The 19416-nt window shown below is 42.9% G+C and overlaps 1 protein-coding gene across 5 annotated transcripts in view; it reads left to right on the plus strand.

Annotated features, from left to right (window-relative positions):
- The window catches only part of runx1t1 (RUNX1 partner transcriptional co-repressor 1), a 62484-nt gene that overhangs the window by 6246 nt on the left and 36822 nt on the right, over window positions 1-19416 (plus strand). The window contains exon 1 of one of the 5 annotated variants that reach the window (XM_086177712.1): window positions 17361-18708. The exons of the other annotated variants lie outside the window; for them this stretch is intronic. The gene's annotated coding sequence lies outside the window, so the exon portion shown is untranslated. Of the gene's footprint in view, window positions 1-17360; window positions 18709-19416 lie in introns of those variants that run through there. 5 annotated transcript variants of the gene reach the window in all.

Below are 19416 nucleotides of genomic sequence, written 5' to 3' on the forward strand. Positions count from 1 at the left end.
GAGAAACCTCACAGGATTTTCTTGGATATGGAAAAGGGGACATATTAGATATAAGTAAACAAGTTTATCCGTGCCGCTTTCATCACCATAATGTAGAAGAAGAAGATAACAAATGCAATCCCTAGTATTCTCCTGGTTATTATTGATTATGATTTCGCTATGGCTCTATGATTTCTTTTTTTTTTCCAAACTTAAATTAATTTTCTTGCAAGTGTTCCCCATTTTGTTCCCTACAATTTTTTTTTCACTGTTTGGAAGGTTTTTTTTTTTTTTTTTTTAGATTGTCAATCTTGACCAATTGACCGTTTTGTAATGCCTCTTTCCCCACGATTTTGAAAACCTTCTACTTAAAACTGTGTGCTAGCACTTGATGCTACTGAAAAAATTTTTTTGCAAATAAGCATTTTTTTTAACACATTTAGTTTCCTATAGATCTATAGCAGACACTGACCGCAAAGTAATGTCATGCATTGGTGTTGAAAGAAAACCGTCACTCCATTATATCTCTTTCGCAATATTCTCAGCATATTTTATGTTGCCTGGTCTGAGTCAACATTGTGAGTCTGTAGGAGGAGGCATTGAAACCCAACACGCTCTGTAGGATGTTTTTATTTAATATAAATACACTTGATAGGTGCAAGCAGACAAGCTGTTGTTTCAGGGCCCTTTATCCGCCATCAGCTGATCCAACAAAATCATTGTTTCCTGCGTTTGCCGGTTACAATTATGCCCCTCCGACCGAATAATGGCTCCATTTTCCTTTGTGGTTGGATTTGACTTGCATGATGGGTATTGTAGGAATAGAGGGCTTCCAGCTGTTGTGGTTAGTGTCACAAACAAACAGGGGGATGGCACAATGGGACGACGGCTGCTCGCTCCATCCGATTATCTTGTTGTCAGTCCGACAGCAGGTGCCACAAATGATAAACGCCAAATGTCACTTATTTCTAGAAAGGGCCATTATTTAAATTGGTTTAAAGCAAAACAGGGATAAGAGAGGGAGAGAGTGGTAGAGGAGACAGTGGGGGTCACATAAATAGAGGGAGCTTGTCAATTTTCACAAAATGGGGCCAAGTAAAAGCCCCGTTTTGTTTAACTTCTTGTGAGTCCCGTCCCCCCTGGTATTTTCCTCCTCTCACGGCCCTCCAAGCCCCATCTAACTTTCAATAGCCTGAATTGGTGCTAGCACTTGATGCAAAGTGTTAAACACTAAGTGCTCCCGGTTCCTGTTTTTTTTTTTTTTCCAGGAACAAAATTACAGTCCATTTCATCGCAGCAAAAATGATGTTTGATGGCATTTTTGCTCTCAAAAATAGATTATATAGAGAATGATCAAACCGTAAAAGTGGTTTATTTGTTTGTGAAAGAGATGATAAAAGTCTTTGGTTTAAAGAGAAATTGCTGGTTCAGCGATGAAGTCTGTTCTTTGTCTTTCATACTATTTGCGAAATATTCACAAAACATCAATACATTTTTAAAATGTCTATTTTTAAGTCATTTTTGGGCCCGGCCTTTATTTAATTGACGATTTCAAAATAATAGAAGAAATTCCTTTTGGGGGGGGCAAAAAAGGGAATTAAAAAAAATATCCATCAGCAACAATAGTTTTGAAAATCAGAAGAAAATGATCTTCCTCACCTCCAGGGTTTAGCATCCTGTCTTCTGTCCTTAGTAATAGCCCAGACTTTGTGCCTCTGCAGTTACCACAATCCTCTTGTAAATCTATATTATGAATTATTATGTTTTCGGTCCCACATATGCAAAATGTCTACACACACTAGTACCTGCCTCGCAATGTACCTTGACATTTATAGAGTTTCATATCAAGTTAGTCAGCATGATAGTGGACTCGTGTGGACTCGATGCCGCGTCTCCTCTGTGAAGTTTTATAGCTCCTGCAGTGTGCAGACGTGTTTGTCTTCTGTACACGATAAAGCCATTTGTGGAAGAATCCAGGCCTTTCCAGGGTATAAACAGCTCCAGAGTGTGATTTAAATCTGGTAACACCGAAAGAAAGAGAGGAAGGAGAATGGCTCTCATGGAGCAATAAAAAATCCAGGAGAGCATAAATCCATCTCCCCTTGTAAGCTCCGAAATTTTTTTGCAGATGTTTCAAGATGTTTGGCCCATGTGATGGTAATTTCTTGCCCATCTGTCTTCTCTGTTCCCCCTATGTCTCTTTATCAACATCTGGTTTTCGGTGTGGCAGGGAAACAAGTATCCTTTATAAGCCAAGGGTTCCCAGTTCCCCCTCTGCTTGTGCTATTAACTGAGGCTCAACTACTGCTCTCTCTGTTTGCGCACACATTTTCACATATGCTAACCATTAGAAAGTCATACCATTCAGAAAATGTAATAACTTTCAGTTAGAGGGGGAGATAAAGTTTTTTTTTTTTTTTTCGTTTTTTTTTTTGCCTTTCTGTTCTCTCTTGACTTTTTTTTTCCATAACTGCAAAGAATTTTTGGGGTTCTGGTTTTATGCCTCCCCTGTGAGAGGACAAATTACTACCTAGATGTTAGTTTGAGGATTCTTTAGTGAGAGGAAAGCCCCTTCCCTTTAACTATTTGAGATGGACCCCTGGGTCATTGTCTGCGCCTCTGCTTCCCATCAAGGAGCAAAGACCAGGGAGTTGCTTCTCTGGGCCGAAGGGTCCGAGATGTGTCGTATCAACTCACATAGCGCAAGATGGACTTTTATTCAGGATTACATCTGGATGAGCATGGATGAGAAAAACAAACAAAACAAAAAAAAAAAAAATACAATATTAATTTGTGATTTCCTCTCTCGCTGTCTTAAATTGTCCACATAATCATTCACAGCTGCGCAAGGATCGTGATTGTGGCGCAGCTGCAACTTTATGTTTGCAAATGTAACCATTGCGTACACACAGTGCCGGGGAACACATCAAATGCACATACACACACACCGTATCTGGAAAGACACACACAGGTGTGCGCTCGCCAAATCGCTCACAGACACCACAGAAAGAAGTGGAATATGCAGACAAAACATTCTGCTCGGCACCATATGGTAGAGTTGTCAGTCTAAAATGGTGGCATATTAACACACATATGCACGTAGACGGAAATTCACGAATTTGCCCTTGATATTTTTGCATCTGCTCATCGCGAGCGTGCTTGAGCGCAACAGTCACACGATTTACACAGGTACTTACTCTTATTTTATTTTTTTTTGTCATTTAGCCACTTAACAAAGGCCTGCTGAGCTCATTCTCACTGCCAATTATGTTCCATCAAGTCACTGTTGTGACTGTAGCACAACGCAGTCTCCTAGAACTTAATAAAAAGGAGCATTAACCCTGAGTTGCATGATTAAATTCATTGTTATAAATATTACATTTTCACTCACTGATCGAAGTGAAATGTTTTTCGTTTTGTTTCATAAAGATCCAATTTTATGAAGAAAGTTAATTGTTAAACTCTCTGTTAATTAGCCACTAAACATGCACAAAATGTTTATACACAAACAATTATCAGCGTCTTGATTAAGTTGCACTTGTGAAAAATAAATAAATACACAGACGCACACAGGGGCTCTACGGATAACACAAGAGTCATTGGCTTTGCCACTTTGCCCGAGGCTACAAGACGCAATCACACAAAAACATGTACCCACACATGACAGATGCGACCTAACTGCCAAAGACACTAATGCATTAGTCGTGCTCTGCCCCAGGCTTTTGCCTGGTAGGACAATAACAAGACTGAGTCACCAGCTGATCAAGGGTGCAGGACACACTCAGGGGTTTGAACACACACACACACTCACAGACACGCACACACATCTGTGTTTACCCCGATTCCCTGTTTGCTCAGTATTACCACTTAAAAATCTATTACACTTGTGGCTAAGTTTATTCATTTGCTCTTGATAATTTACTAAAGCCTCTGAACACAGGGGGGTCATGATCCATTTGACTCCCCTGTTTAAACTAAAAAGGTATTAATATGCGTCACACATGGTGGAAATTCAGTGTATGTGCGATACAGGCATGTCTCTGAACTAAAAAAAAAAAAATGATGGAACATTTTATATGCGAGGTCCACACTTTGTCTTAAAAGTTAGACTGCTTGCAAGGATCAATGCAACCACCTAATAACTAAAAACAAAAAGTAATAATATTGTCTTGAAGCGAGGACCGAACTGGGTATCTGCGTCTCTGTTTGCCAGACCGTTCCTTACTCAGTGAATTGAATGAGTGTGCGTCGTCGGTCGATTTCGTCCCAGAGCATTGATTTGTAAGGATTAGATTGTGATTGAAAATGAGTTTGGTTGCTGAAAGTAGCAAATTGGAGAGGACGAAAGGTAACAGGGTGTCAGATGTGCCAAGGTGACATGGGAAGGATAAGACACACGACTTTTGGAGAACTTTTTGAGACCAGTGGGAAAAATATCTCCAGTTTTGGATCGATGGCAGTAATATTAGGTGTGTGTATTTGGATTTTTTCATAAGCCTTTTAGCTCTAGTCAGTTGGAGGAAAAGTCACTGCAAAACAGAGAAAGTGGGAAATGGAGAAAACTAAGTGGGACATATTTGCAAGTGACTCGAAACCAAGGGAGACCAACGCCAGAGGCCGCAGAGTCAGGCGGCAGAGACAGAGGTAGGGACAGACCACAGAAAGAGGGAGTGAGAGACCTCGTTCACGATCTTAAACAACATTTATGAGTTTCCAAATGGCTGAGCTTGGAGACAAGCTTGGGACTTATAATGTTTGTTTGAAGTTCTCTGTCTCCACCGCCAAAAATGGCGGGCTGCCTCCTAAGCTGGAAAGCTTTTCAGTATGCGGAGAAAAATAAATATGAAATCAGTCAACCTATATTTAACTGCCGCTTGCCAAGAAGTTCACACAGACAGTTTTAACCACAGCTACATGCCGGCCACAGAGAATGCTATATATAACTGCCTGCCCAAATGTAATAGAGAATTATAGTGGAAAGGGATGTAGAGGTTGAGAAAATGTTGCATTCATGGTATGTGGAAGGAAGCTTGCAAAAGCCAAAAGAACTTCTTTTTTTTTTTCTTTTCCCAGCGATTCCCAGGGCAATGCTGTTTTTAATTTCATGAAAATCAATACAGACCTATAATGCAACTCTTTTCTGCGATAGTCCTGCATGTTATCTGTTTAGCCTCTTTGCATTTTAGGCAATTTCAATTGCACCCTGCAATATGTCAACGGGACGGTATTTAATATTATGCTTCTGTGTTGATGTAAACCATCCACGGGAAAGATTATGTGATACCACTGGTTTGGATGTAAGAAGGCTCTGGCTGCTGGATGTAAATAAAGATCCCCAGTCTTTCTGTCTGACAACAGCAGCAGCATTGGTGCACTTTTGCCAGAGGTAAAGTCAAGGACAGTTTTATTTTACTAGCCAGACACACGGTTGTTCTGCTTCAGAGTTACTGAAAGAAGAGATGCCAATGGTGAAGGCATTTAATTTTTATTTTTATTCAACATTCACTCTCCATTCACTTTTCCCCTCCAACGTGATCGTGGTTTTCTCTCCCTTCTCCTTTAATTTCCATTGTTCCCTTTCTCCTTTGCACGCTCAGACTTGGTGAACACACATGTGCGCATCCTTTGACAGTTTGGAGACCGTATCTGCTGCGCTAGTTGTCATGGAAACAAGAAGGGCTCCCTTTGAATGGATGTGTGTTTTTACTAAAGACACCCAAAATCGTGTAGGGAGTTGGTCGGATCAGGGGGATCCGGACAACCTTGGGATCCATCTTCTTTGTCTCGTCCTCTCCCCTGGACATGTCACTGTTTCCATGTTGAAAGTTTGGAGGCCGGTGTTGCGAGAGCCTGTTTTCACTCACCGTTTGATGCCCCGGGCGCCGTCTGAGGAAGCCTGATAGGATAGTTCACTTACTCGGGGCAGGAGCCAGGACAGCGAGGTCAGGCGCGGGGCCAGGAGTCCCTCAACCATTCTCCAACCTCTCTTCCCCACACCGTCAACTATCCTGCATCCGCCTTCCACGCCACAATCGCTCCTCAAACTTTAATTACCTGAAAACGAGCAAAAACATCCTGGCCCCGGAGAGAGCGGGGCTCCGTATTAGTCCCCAGTGCCTGTGAGTGTGTGTTTGCTCGGGACACACAGAACTGTCCCCTTCACATCCTGACCCTGACCAGCGAACCATCCCCACCCTTCTCCTCTGCCTCGTTCCCATTCTCTTGTGTCGAGCACCCCCGCCCCCCCCTCCTCCCCACCCCAAGGTTCCTTCTGGTTCCTTTTCTGGTTCCTGACCAGCAGGGCTATCTCTGGATGGCCGGCGGTTCCTCTCATTCTGACGGCCCATTGTGTGGTGAGCTGGGCTGGGCTCCGGGCCCTGGGGGTTGAGAGGGGAGCCAGGAATGGCCTGGTTCCTGTTGCTCTACCAGTCAAAGGAACCGCCGTGCCGTTTCCATCAGTCCATTATATCTTCTGCGGAGCCAGTTGTAGAGCTATTTTTGTAGAAGCGGCTACTTTTTTCTAAGTAGTTGTAAGTCTTGAAATTGTTTAATAATGCCTTTGGTTTTTTTTATCAGTTGCCGTAGGATAAAATGTGCTTCACTTGTAAAAATCTGACACCCCGTGATGAATAACTCTCTGAGCTCCAGAGATAAACAGCAAATATTGATAGATGGGGAAGAGCGTGCATTTACATACCAATCTAGCAGCGATCGATTGTTGTTGTTTTTTTTCCCCTGTTTTTTAACAGATACTGACAACATCATGCAAATTTTGAGAAAATGGCAGTCATTTAAAAAAAAGAGTACAGATGTCGTGTTAAAAGAAAGCGTTTTTATGCCTCAGCTCCATAGACCGCTGTGGACGGAGGCGTCGTGTTATTTTAGGATGTATTCATTCGCTCTCAGGAATATATAAATATATCAAATATATCTCAATAAGGCCTCAATAGGGAGAAAAGAAAAGAAGGTTTGATACAAATGTTTACTTCCACCCAAGAATTAACCAAGATTTGTCCAGAAGAGGTCAAGGTCAAAGAAACTGCACAATGTCGGACATAATTCAAATTTGTTCTGATACAATGTCATCCAGGACTAGATGATGAAGTGATATTATATATCCAAAATCATCAGTCAATCATCCAGAAAAAAACACCTCTCAGGTCACTCCTGGGAATATCGATGAGTTTTCGATCACCAAAAATAAAGACAAATCCCAACTGCAGGCATTCTGAGTGTAGACAGTTGCATTCTTTGCAGAACTAGTTGAGAAAGCAACTGCAAGTCAGCAGCATTATTTGGTGATGTTGGCTTGAATTACCAATTCCCTATTTTCTCTTATGGAGAAGGTAATCTACTGTACATGGTTACTTGTCCTCTTGCCACTTATGGGGAACAAAAAACTGATAATATTCCTCTTCCTGCCGTGATCACCGAATCTTAGAGGTCCTTTCATGGCCAGAATATCCTTTTGGTAGCTTCATTTTCTTTTCCCCGGTTGGTGTCACTTTTCAGCCTACTTTGGAAATCCAATCCGTGAGCTTCTACAGAACGCATCCAAGCCAACATAGACTCATTACTGTTTAATGTTTCATTTCCGATCTCCTCATTTTGTCAGCCAATCATTAACCACAGTTCGCCGTTTGGCTTCGGCCTGAATACGCAGCGGGTCGTTTAAGCTGCCTTTGTGCGCGTTCTACTTTGGCGCCCATACTCCAATTTCCATGAAAACTGTATTTGCCATTTTATGCACGATCTGAGGTGCAGCCTAGTTTCTACAGATTTCTGTCTGTCATTAATAAACAAATGCCAAACAAAAACAACTTGAGGCGAAACGGATTGCGGGATGCAGAGATACCCCCTCTTCCCCTTCTTTGGATTCATCTCTGACGTGACCGTGGTATTGATGACGCAAATACTTGGATGGTGGGCATTGCAAATGGGTGGTCACCGAAAGAGCTTCACTAGCTAGCGGCAACCGAACGCCAAGCTGCGAGGAGGAGGGGTAGGGCAAAAACTTCAGCAAGTGCGAAAATGTATTAGCGCCACCTAGTGAGTTAAGAGTAAGACAGGAGACACTCCTCACTTCAGGACGCACCTCGGGGGTGTTTGGTCTGTCGGATTTGTCACCATGTCTGCATCGCTATATGTTTTTACTTTCTTTATTTGTCAGCTGCTTCTGTTCTACCAGGCCTCTCCCTGCCGCTCTTCCCTCCCCACATTCAATCTCGCACCTCTGTCTTTCAACACCTTGGAACCCTTTTTTCTTCGGTTGTTGTATATTTATTTATTATTCCTTCGCCTCTCGCTGTGTCACTACCTCTCTGGCTGATGTTGCTTGTGTCTTTCTCGAGTGCTGTTACAACATATCAAGCACTACATTCGTCTTGTGTCATCGTTGTTATAGAGAGGTGGAAACGCACGCCTCTCTCTCTTCTCTCTTATGTCTCAGCCGACAGCCGCCCCTCCAATTCAGCTGATCAGATTGGAAGCAGGCCAAAGTCGCTGGATGCTAGATAAATGGATAAATGAAAGGTGGCCGTAAGTAAGGATTTATAAAACTGGTTTAGGACACCGGAGCTAAACTCAACTAAGGCATTATCAATTGTGATCATCAATCTTATACGATCTGAAGACAGTTTGGGCATTGCATTCGAGTCCCAATTTCTTATATTTTATATATATTTTTAAGCAAAATCCTTTTTTAATTTGTGACGAGAAGTAAGATCATGCGCGAGTAATCTGCGCATTTATTCAGGTGAACAAACAAAACTGGTTTTGATGTGAATATTAACACATCTTACAGCGATTAATTGAGCAGCTTGGCAGGGAGTCGCCGTGATTGGGAGAATTTTTGCAACCCATCCACCCTCTCTCTCTCCCACACACACACACACACACACACACACACAGGCCCGCACACATGCAAGCACCCCTTGCAAAAAAGTCATTTGTTCTACCTCATTAGCATGTATTGTGGCGAGAGGGAGTAACACATTGAAAGGTGAAATGGGTCCGCCATGAATAGTACACCAGTCGGCGGGGGTGGGGGGAGCAGGGGGAGATGAGTAGAGTGTCCAGATGGCTGGGGACCTGCCGCACACATGGGGAGTCTCTCACTCGCTTTTTTTTTTTTTTTTTTTTTTTGCTCCTCTGATTGCACCATTTCGTCTACACTCGCTCTCACTTGCTCTCCTTCTGCAGCTCCCTTTTTTTCTCACTTCCATCCCAACACACACACACACACATACACACACATACAAAGGCCAATCCCATATGTAACCTCCCTTCCTTCAGGGTTGTTGTTCACATGCAGCCCTGATTCACACACACACACACACACATCATCTCCCAAGCAGAGTGTGACCAGGAGGCGAGCGCAGTGACTGCAGTGTCTGATGTGGCCCATTACCTTTTACACAAGCTCTTCTTTCTTTCCTCATTTGTGTCTTTTTCAACCTCCTTTCTCTCTCTCTCTCTCTCTCCATCTTTCTCCCTCTCACCTCTTCTAGTGATAAGGAGACACTCGGTGCTTATTTTTGGTCATGAATAATATATATAATACTAAAAGATGTTTTCAAATAATGCGCTAGGCCCCAGTCGACTCTGAAGCGAGGATGCAATAAAGGGCAGTGACCACAACTTATTCATGAAGGACTCATTACTGGCAGGTGCCCCTTAAATATAGGCTTCAGCGATATGTAAGACTTAGACCACAATAATGAGAAACCTCTTTTCTATATTTGTTACAGCCCTTGCTTCAGTCTTGGAAATCCCTAACCAGATACATAACTAGTTCTCACAAGCATTATGAGGTATTCCATTTTTTGTTCATTTTTTTAAAGTTGTTTTTCGTCCCCATTTTGGTTTTTGAGTTTTGTTTTTTTTTTGTACATTCTTTTGGAGTTTTTTTTATTTATTTATTTATTTTTTTTACACATTTAGGTTGTTTTCTCATTTTTGGTATTTTTTGTAGTTTTTTTTTTTTTTTTGGATGAATTCTAGTTTTAGTTAATGTTTGGTAGCGTTGGAGATTCCTCCATTATGATCATGAAGGTTAGTAACAGTTAACTAGTGGTGTCTCATGAGGCTTTGAAAGCTACTAAGTGAACTTGATTAGACTTGAGATTTTGCAATAAATCATTGATAAATTAATAATTACATAGATATATGTTCTTTGCCAGAAAATAATGCATAACGGTCGCTATGTGATATTACTGTTTGATGATTTCAGTATATATAAATATTGCCCAGTCTAAAAGTATTTAAAGTAATGTTACGTCATTGATGACCGGAGCCCATAATTTAGATTTTTCTAGAGTGTTCCCATGCCCGAAACACATAAGTCATAATCTGTTTATCTCTTTATGAGATCTTCTTGTCCGCCATCACAGACTGCTAAGTCCTTTCTCTGAACTGCTTCGACCACTGACTTCCCCCAACAACCGCTCGGGTTTTTACGGAGACGGGTGCGATATCTTAGACTCCAGATGAGGGATGAAACTGCGCCTACGTCTGTAAAGCGCTGCCTCTCGACTGGCATCTGTAAGCTTTGGATGTAACCGACATGCTAAAGAGGCAGAATGAGATTTCGGAAGCAGTGAATTAAGAATATAGAGCAGAACATTAACCTAATATATCCCTTCATGTCCTCTCTTCCTCCCTTTTTTATTGGCTCTTGGATGAATATACTCAAAGAAATGATGAATGATCAATTATATCACCAAGTTATCAACTTTTTTTTTTCGTTACATACACATATTCTCCTTGCTGAAGACTTTTGGAAGGATTTCACAAAAACTCTCTCCTCAGTTCGATGACAGGCGTATGACGATGTTTGGTACGCGGTATTGAGACTGTGTTTCTGGCGCGTTACATCAGATTGCAGCAAAGCTCGGGCCATCTTTGGTCGATCCTTTGACTGTGAAAGAGAAGCAGAAAGTCACAGAGAGGAAGAGTACTGACGTTTGCCCTGATGTTCCCTTCCCTTTTCTCTCAGTATTGCACCAGCACTGCCAGAATACTGTTCATTTATCCTCCCATCTGTGTGTCTGTAAACCAGTCTGTCACTGGCTCTCCTCTCTGATTCTCCCTCACATTCATCTCTCTCCCACTCTCACTACACCTCTTTTCTTGTGTCTTTCCCTGTGTGTCAAGTGGAGAATCACTAATGGTCTCCACTGGGGTGTAAGCAGTGTGGGGCTGTGTGTTCTGTAGGCCACACACGGACACACACACACACAGACACACACACACACACAACCACGGACAATCACACATCAAATATAGGCAGAAGACAAGCAGGGTACAGTGGTCAAAGAGACAAGAAAAGGAATAGAAAAGAGGTGTGTGTGTGGGTGGGTGTGTGTGTGTGTGTGTGAGAGAGAGCGCTTCATGTCAGTCTAAACACAACTCTGGATTTACATCCTCTTCCATCTCTTTTATTTGCTAATAGGTACCTCTTTTCTGGCTTTCTTCTTTTTGCTGTCACATATCCGACTATTCCATTAAACCTACACATGTTGAGTGGCCAGAGGAGGGTGCCTCAGGGGACTTCTGTGTGTGTGTGTGTGTGTGTGTGTGTGTGTGTGTGTGTGTGTGTATGTGTGTGTGAGAGAGAGAGCAATCTGCGTGTTTCTCACTCACCCCCACTATTCAAGTCCAACTCATTGACTCATCATTGAGTGGGTCCTCCAAAGCTCTATTGAGTTTATCAAGTCTTCCAAAGAAAGTCACTTCTCTTCTTTCTTATAAAAGCCAGCCCACCCCCACTTCACACACATAAACACACACAATGTGCAGGCATATGCTTGCACACACACACAGAAGACCGTTCTGTCTCACACAGAACAGCCGTTGCATTGCATTAAAATCCCCTTAGCAAAACTTTGTCTTCTCATAAGCTGTGTGTGATTATTCACTTTAATGCAGCTGCATGTAGAATGCCCTTTATTTGAACGTCTCAAATTTAAGCACATATTTTAACCCATGTATTGAAAGTGACTTTTTAATAGGCTAAATATGGGGTTAAGGGAGTGTAGGTTACGTTTTGGATGCCTTTTTCCATGACCCAATCTCCTTGTGATGTCCTGACAACTCATTTTTGTTGAATTTAGACTAAAGCAGGTCCCCAAGAGAGCCTAAATAACAACAATAATAATGATAAAAATAACCGTATAAAAAATTTACTCTTTAAATTAGCTGTTATGTCTGTGGCTTGTAACTAGTTTCAAAAGTGAAAGCCATTTCAAGGAAAAGGTGAAATTATAACGCAAATCATAGCTTAATGCAAATGATCATATGGACATTGTTTCGCAGCAGTCTTGCAACACTTTTTTTATTTTTTTTAAATTTTTTATCATCAGTGGTAGTATGTGTTTTAGAGAGACAATTACCCAAGTGTTTGGTTTGGCTGTTGACGCTTTCATCGTAATTAGACGTTGTTGTGCGATGAGGTGGTAATTTGTTCCAGACAAACTGGGACTGATGACTGAGAACAAATGACTTGTAAAAAGAGTCCAAAGCCTCCAGAAAACCGCCTCCTTTCCACATGTATGAAATGATTTCCGATTCCAGGTAAAATGCTTCGGCATGAGGACGCGCCTCGATGGCCATCAACTGGTAACGGTTACTGCGGCGGGCCTTCCTGTTGAAAATAATCAATAACAGATCTCTGATTTCGATAACTGGAAAGTGGGATATGAAGTTAAGCTCTTTATTGAATAAAATAAATCCATTCTATCGCTGTCTTTTTATGAAAGGAAACACAAGCTAAGTGAAGACTATGTGAATGTGGGTAATTTTAGGGGCGATTGGTCTTGGGGGGGGAGCAAGTGGAGATATTGCTATTTACCAGCACACGCAAGCGCGCACACACATATACACACACACACACACACACACATTCTTTTTTTTTTCATCTGTCTCCACTCAATCTCTCTTTCCTTCTGTATCATTATATTTCTCCATCCGTTTCTCTCCCCTCCATTACTGGCATTTCCAGCAACTCACTGGGGAACGTGAGGTTTTCTGGCTCACAAACAAACATACACAAACACACACAGACACACAAAGGATGCAAATGCAGTCAAAAGGAGAATCGTTGGAATATAGATATGGCGCAGGAGACTGTGCGAACATGTGTGGGTTGTGCATGTGTGCAGATGCCTGCAAGCTGACAAGGAGTGAAAGCCCAGACATATGTTAATCAGATGTTGTGATGATGGCAGAGCAGAAGGAGTAGCAAGAGAGGCAGAGAAGCACTGGAGGGAGGAATGAGGGGTAAAAAAAAAAGGGGGGGGTCTATAAATGACAGAGAGCGAGAGAGAGAGAAATGAGCCACAGATGAAGGAGAAGGGAGGGATGTGGAGAGGAGAAATCAGGAAGAGAAAAGAGAAAATGACAGGAAGTGGTGCAGTGATTCATTTTATAACTGCGAAAGCTGCTGCTGAGAATCGATCCGAGCCATTAGTTTAACTGAATGGACCTCCACTATAGGTTTGAGGTCACTGAACAAAAATGGTAAATGTTTCCTGTACAATAGGTAGAGGGTATAGTGCACGCACACACACACACACACACATACTCACACTGTTGGTATAAATACTTTAAACATTTAAAATTTTTGAGATGACTGATATTGTATAAGTTCCACTGCAGCCACACCTCCTGCCATATAATTGTCAATATTACTAAATCAAGTTTGAGTGAATTATGAAGAATCTTGGCAAATGAATTCAATACATATTGAATATGGTCCAATTGGGATTTTTTAATGGTCTTTTAATATAGAAAATTGTTATTATCGTACATGATGGTGACCAATCTATTAACAAGGGGGGGGGGGCGGGGGGTCAAGAGAAAAAAAACATGAAATAAGATGCAATAATTAGAACGCAGGAAAAATTGGGGAGCGGAGTAAAACTAAGCTGTGGCGAGGAGAAATGTGGGGCATTTCTCCTCGAGAGAGTTCACAGGGGGCTGGAAGAAGCGGCAGACATCTCCTCCAAATGGATTTTCCTTGTTTTTAATAAGACTACTTCTTCTATCACTGCCGTAGCATGTGTTGATTTTTTTGAGGGGGGCGGGGGGGGTGGATAAGGAGAGGAGATGGAGGAGGTTGAGAGGTGAAAATGGTTGGAATTGGTAAAGAAAAAGCAGGAGGAGGGGGCAGCTGACTGAATGTGAGATGGGCTGTGGAAGTCGAGCTAATAGGAGTGGAATAGTGTTTTATCATAGTTCTTTCAGATGGCGCTGCGCAGTCTGGAAGAGGAGGGGGTGAGCGAGGAAAGGATGGATGGTGGGAGAAACAATCAGTTACCGCAGGTAGTGAGAGGGAGAGGAATAAATGAAGCGAGGAAGAGGAAGATAGAGGGAATTTGTGATTGAAAATATTGCAGCTGTTGTGCTTTCGAATAGGGAAGTAATAGCTTGACAATATTCAAAAAGTCAGGCTGTTAAACTGTAATCTAGGGATAAAAAAAACTTAAGATAAGTGGAGTCGCATCTGGAACGAAAAAGGCTTTACTTTTTTTCTGCGTGTAGCAAATGCGCTAATTGCCTAAAGTTGCATGTGAACACAATTTAACACACACACACACACAAAGACATATTACTGGTGTCTATCCTTGGCCTTCCTTCCAGAGGAAGTTCAGAGGGTTTAAATTGGAAACATGTGTGAGCGAGTTTCAACCGAGGCTAAACCGGGGTAACAAAAGTGACCTGTTTGAGCTTTTTCTTTGATGTGGTTGCCACAACTCTGAACTCACATTACCTTCCCACTTCTCTTCTCCCTTGATATTCCACCCCCTCGCCGATGCTTTTATAAATTCAAACCGCTGTTGTCGCTCTGCCTCTCTCTCCCCGCATTGATTTTTCACCCTTGTCCTCATTTTCACTCTGCCGAGAACACTGTGTAGGATGACTAAGATGGAGGGATGTGTTTTATTCTCTCCTCGCATCTCTCTGCCTTTTTTGTGTTTTTGTTGCTCGCTGGATCGATATGAATCACTGTATCTGCTCAGGTATGGAAAATCAAATGTTATATATGAAGCTTAAATAAATTGAGGACTAGCCAAGTTCTTCTTTTATTATATATACACATTACATTCTATATATCTGTATCAATGATATGCGTTTTTTTAAGGTTGCTACACAAATATATATTTTTTCGATCAAATTTTCCCAAACTTCCTAGTTCGATTTGTATATGCAAACACACACATATATATAGATATGTGCATCTATATATATGAATTCATTTCATTATTTGGTACTGAAATTCGTAATATTGTGATAAGGTTTAATATATAGGTCACAAAAATATGGAACAGGTAATTTCCAAATCCTTCAGTTGGAAGAGACATAGAGCGAGTGTGTGCGTGCGTGCGTGCGTGCGTGCGTGCGCGCATGTGTGCTTGTGTGTATGTGTGTGTGTGCGCGAGGAGGGGCGACCAAGAGTTTATGAAAGCAAAAACAAGGGCAGAGAACGAAGCACAGGGAGAAGTCAAAGGCAGAGCACAGATGGTGAGCTGTCAGTGTCCAACTGTGTGTGTGTGTGTGTGTGTGTGTGTGTGTATGTGTGTCTCTGTGTCTGTGTCAGTGTGTGTGCGCGCAGCGTTTAGACCATGCATATTTGTGCATGCTGCATGGACGTGGACTGGAGTGCTCGTCTGCCCTTGCTTACGCATGTGCATCCATGCATGTATGTGTGTCTGTGCCCTCTGAGCTGAGAAGAGGTACTGTATGTGCGCATGGCTGTTCTTCCCAGATGGCGCTGGCAAACGCACACTGCAAGGCTGGCAGAGTTGGCACGGCGGCCAGCGCACAGTTGGCACCGCCAGCCACCATGCTCTCCCCCATGTACCGGAGCAAGGTACCTGCTGCCAGCCACATAAGCTCATTGACTGGCAGTCGGTCGATAGCCCGGTTTTATTCAGTCGCCGAAAGTTTCGGTCTCTTTTGTTTGATCCCGCTCGAGAGCCATCTCGTCTTAAATGAATATGAAATCCGCGGTTTCATTGTTCGGCGGCGGCGCTTCGCGAGTCTGCTCGTGCAGCCGCACGTAATGAAAAACAGCCAAAGCGTGAATTGGCATCGGATCGAGCGGTATGAGAATTCACGTTACACCTTGAGCATTTTAACCCGCGTCTACAGCGTTCCAATTACACTTTGTTGATTCTATTGTTTCACTCAAAGCTTTCAGGTCTTAATTTCATTGTTGAATCATTAAAGACTGATGTGTCTTAACACACTCTTATGATCACGCTGATCTATAGGCCTCTGCTGGCAGGCTGCCAGCACTGGAGGCTCTCCAGCTGAATAGCTTGATGTTTTCTCTGTGTGTCGGGAAAACAAGAACATACGAACAAGGTTGAATAGCTTTGCATGGATAAAGCTTTGTATTATTGCTTTTGTGTGTATTTGTGTGCGAGGCGCACAGAAATTGCACGTGTCTGTCTGTGATGGTGGCGCTGTGAGCCGGTGGGGGAGTTGAGATTTTATACTTGAACAGGAAGTGTAAATCTGGCACAGATGTGTGTGAGTGTAGCTGCAATCCTCCGCTGTGTATAGACTGCGTGTGTGCGTGTCTCGAAGTGTGTGCGCCCGTGAGGAAGCAGCTGTGCAAGTGTGTACCAGGTCAGGAACACTTAAGCAGAACCGAGAATCTGTATGTGTCTGCGTGTGTGTTTCTATTCTCCAGCATATGTGTGTGCACGTGTTTGTGTGTGCGGATGTGTCAGTGTTATATTGTGTGTCTGTGAGGCGAGGGTATTTTGGCCACCCATCTGTGCTAGGCTATTTCGCTACTGTTTCTGCAGGCACACACACATGCACACTCAAACGCACACACACACGCAGAGTCAGCGCACTGTGCCAGGCAAGCTGTTCACTAGCTGGCGCTGGCAACGCTCCAGAGAGAGTGGTGGCATCCATCTGTAGCACTGGAGAGTGGTTAGGCTGTGCATCTGAGTCTGTGTGTGTGTGTGTGTGTGTGTGTGTGTGTGTGTGTGTGAGAGAGAGAGGGAGACAGAGAGAGCGAGATTATGTGTGTGTGTGTGTGTGTGCATGAATCTGTGTTTATACCACAGAAAGGCAAATGCGTTGGGATTGATGCTTAGCGCAGTATCAGGAGTGGGTGTGGGGACAGGGTTCAGATTTGTGCTGGTTAAAAAGCAGCTGTTTTTGATGGACGGTGGGAGGCAGGAAGCTAAAATGCTTCCTGCATGACAAGGACGGCAACATGTGTCCTGTAGTACACGGTCAGCTGTCATCAGGTGTTTGGTTTTCTGAGGGTTGTGACAAATTAAAGCCGACACCAGACAGACACGAAATCAGAGGGTCAGACTCAAAAACCCCAAAGTGGAGATACAAAGAAGTTTTTTTTTTTTTTTTTTTTACAGACGTTTATGGCACACGTTTTATTTCATTTCATGACTGATAATCATCTCTGAGCTTGCTCATCCGTGTTTTCCCTCCCTGGCTGTATCCAGGCCAACACTTTGGGAGCTGCTTCCATGAACGATGCAGGGCTCAATACACTCACAATGCAATTAACAACGACAAAACAAAGAGGAAAGTGCTCCCTTATGTGCATGTAATTTCTTCTTAATTCTGTAAACGAGATTAATGTTCAACATATAACCCGGGTCATAAGTTTGTTCCTGTAGACGCTTGCCAGGGGACATTCAGGTCAGTTGTGTTTGTCAAATTGTTTTACCACTGATTATTTCTGTTTTTCAGATTTTCTGCTGGAATGGGGTCTGGTTTGAAATGGGCTATAGGCTTGTCTGCGGACCAGTGCGGATTCAAGGGAAAGTCAGAATATGCCTAGAGTTTTTGGAGTAGAAAATAAAAGGTTATATGATCATTATTGTTGTTATTATTCGTGATCTACACAGCTTATCCTGCAGTCAGGGTCCATGTTGGGCCGGGGGGGGGGGGGGCTATCCCGGTGACATCTCGGGGTTCACCCTTAACCAGTCGCCAGTAAATCACAGGCCCACATATTCTTATTGTTGTTATTATTTTATTATCCGTAGAGTTAGCAATTTTTAGTGATTTTCATATGTACATCACATTTAGATTGAATTGATACCCAAATTCTAAACACTCAAACTACAATTTATGTTTCCGTCACTAATGTTTCAAGGATCAGTGTGTGTCGGGGCTCTGCTGTGAACTAGTATCCTTTCCCATTTTGAGGCTCACTCTTCTTATTTGTCAGTGGCCTCAGATGGCTTCTGGCTGACAGGGAAGTGAGACAGTAAGAGGTGACAGGATGAGAGGAAGGAGCAGAGGAGACAGTGTGTAATAGTTAGATGAAAGGAGACAAAGACATATCACTGACCTGGAATGGTTGCAGTCCTGCATGTGTGTATGGTGAGTTCATGTGTGTGTGTGTGTGTGTGACTGGGGGCGATGACTTTGTCGGCTTCGCCTCCAGCCATCCTCAGCCTCTTAGACCCATTAGGAGACCACGGTCACAGTGTCGCACACAAACACACAGGTACACACAAACACACAGGTACACACAAACAAACTGTCGGGCTGGAAATGCCCTGATGTGAGGTCACACCAGCTGTAACTCCATGGCTCCCTGTTCACCAGATGTGACTAAGATCTGTTTTTATACATCTTCTCCTGCAGGGGAGAGGAGGGAGACTGCAGAGAGGGGAGTGGGAGTGTAAAAAGAAAGGAAAGCAGCGGTTTTCAGAGAAGGGGTGCTGAAGGGTAACGTTTTTTTTTTTTTTTTTTTCTTGTGCAAATCTGGTTCTACTTAGCAGGCCCTGGAACACATTTCATAAATTGAAATACATTTATTCCAAGCGGTTTTGGGGGAGATAGTTAACCAGCAGTAATTTCCAACACATGGCAGCCGTCATGTGATATTCCCACCCAGGACCCCCACCCCACCCCTTCCTTACTGTTCGCCTCTGCCCTCTTTTTCTGTGCTCATCCTTTGCCTCTCACGTTTGATTTCCCCATCTGTCTCTCAGAGGCGCTTAATATTATCTCTCGATTTCAGGCTCGTGTCATCTGTTGTCTCCCGTCTTTCTCCTGACGCTTCTTTTTTTTTTTTTTCCTCTCGACCCCGCCTCTCTTTTCTCCAGAACTTTCCCTACATCTGGATCCCTCAGCTCTCATCCCGTCTGTTTTTCTCCCCATCACAATCAGTAACTGCACGCTCACTCAGCCAGCATTGTATATCACTCCGTCCTCTCACCCCTCTCACTCCACATTGTAAAACATAGCTGTCATGTAAAACATGACAGACTTTACTGACGGCTGAAAATCGATTTGCTGCAAAGACAGGCATAATATTCCCTTAAACGTGGACACGTACTGAATGTATAGAACTTTGGTGCAGAGAGGAGTCCACTCAGCTTAGGTGTCATGACAGTGAAAAGAAAGAAATAGTCCCCTGGTTGCATGAGGGAG

Source organism: Fistularia commersonii, chromosome 30 (assembly GCF_037954325.1).
Source record: "Fistularia commersonii isolate RoL2024-O1a breed Wild chromosome 30, RoL_Fcom_v1.0, whole genome shotgun sequence".
Lineage (NCBI taxonomy): Eukaryota > Metazoa > Chordata > Actinopteri > Syngnathiformes > Fistulariidae > Fistularia > Fistularia commersonii.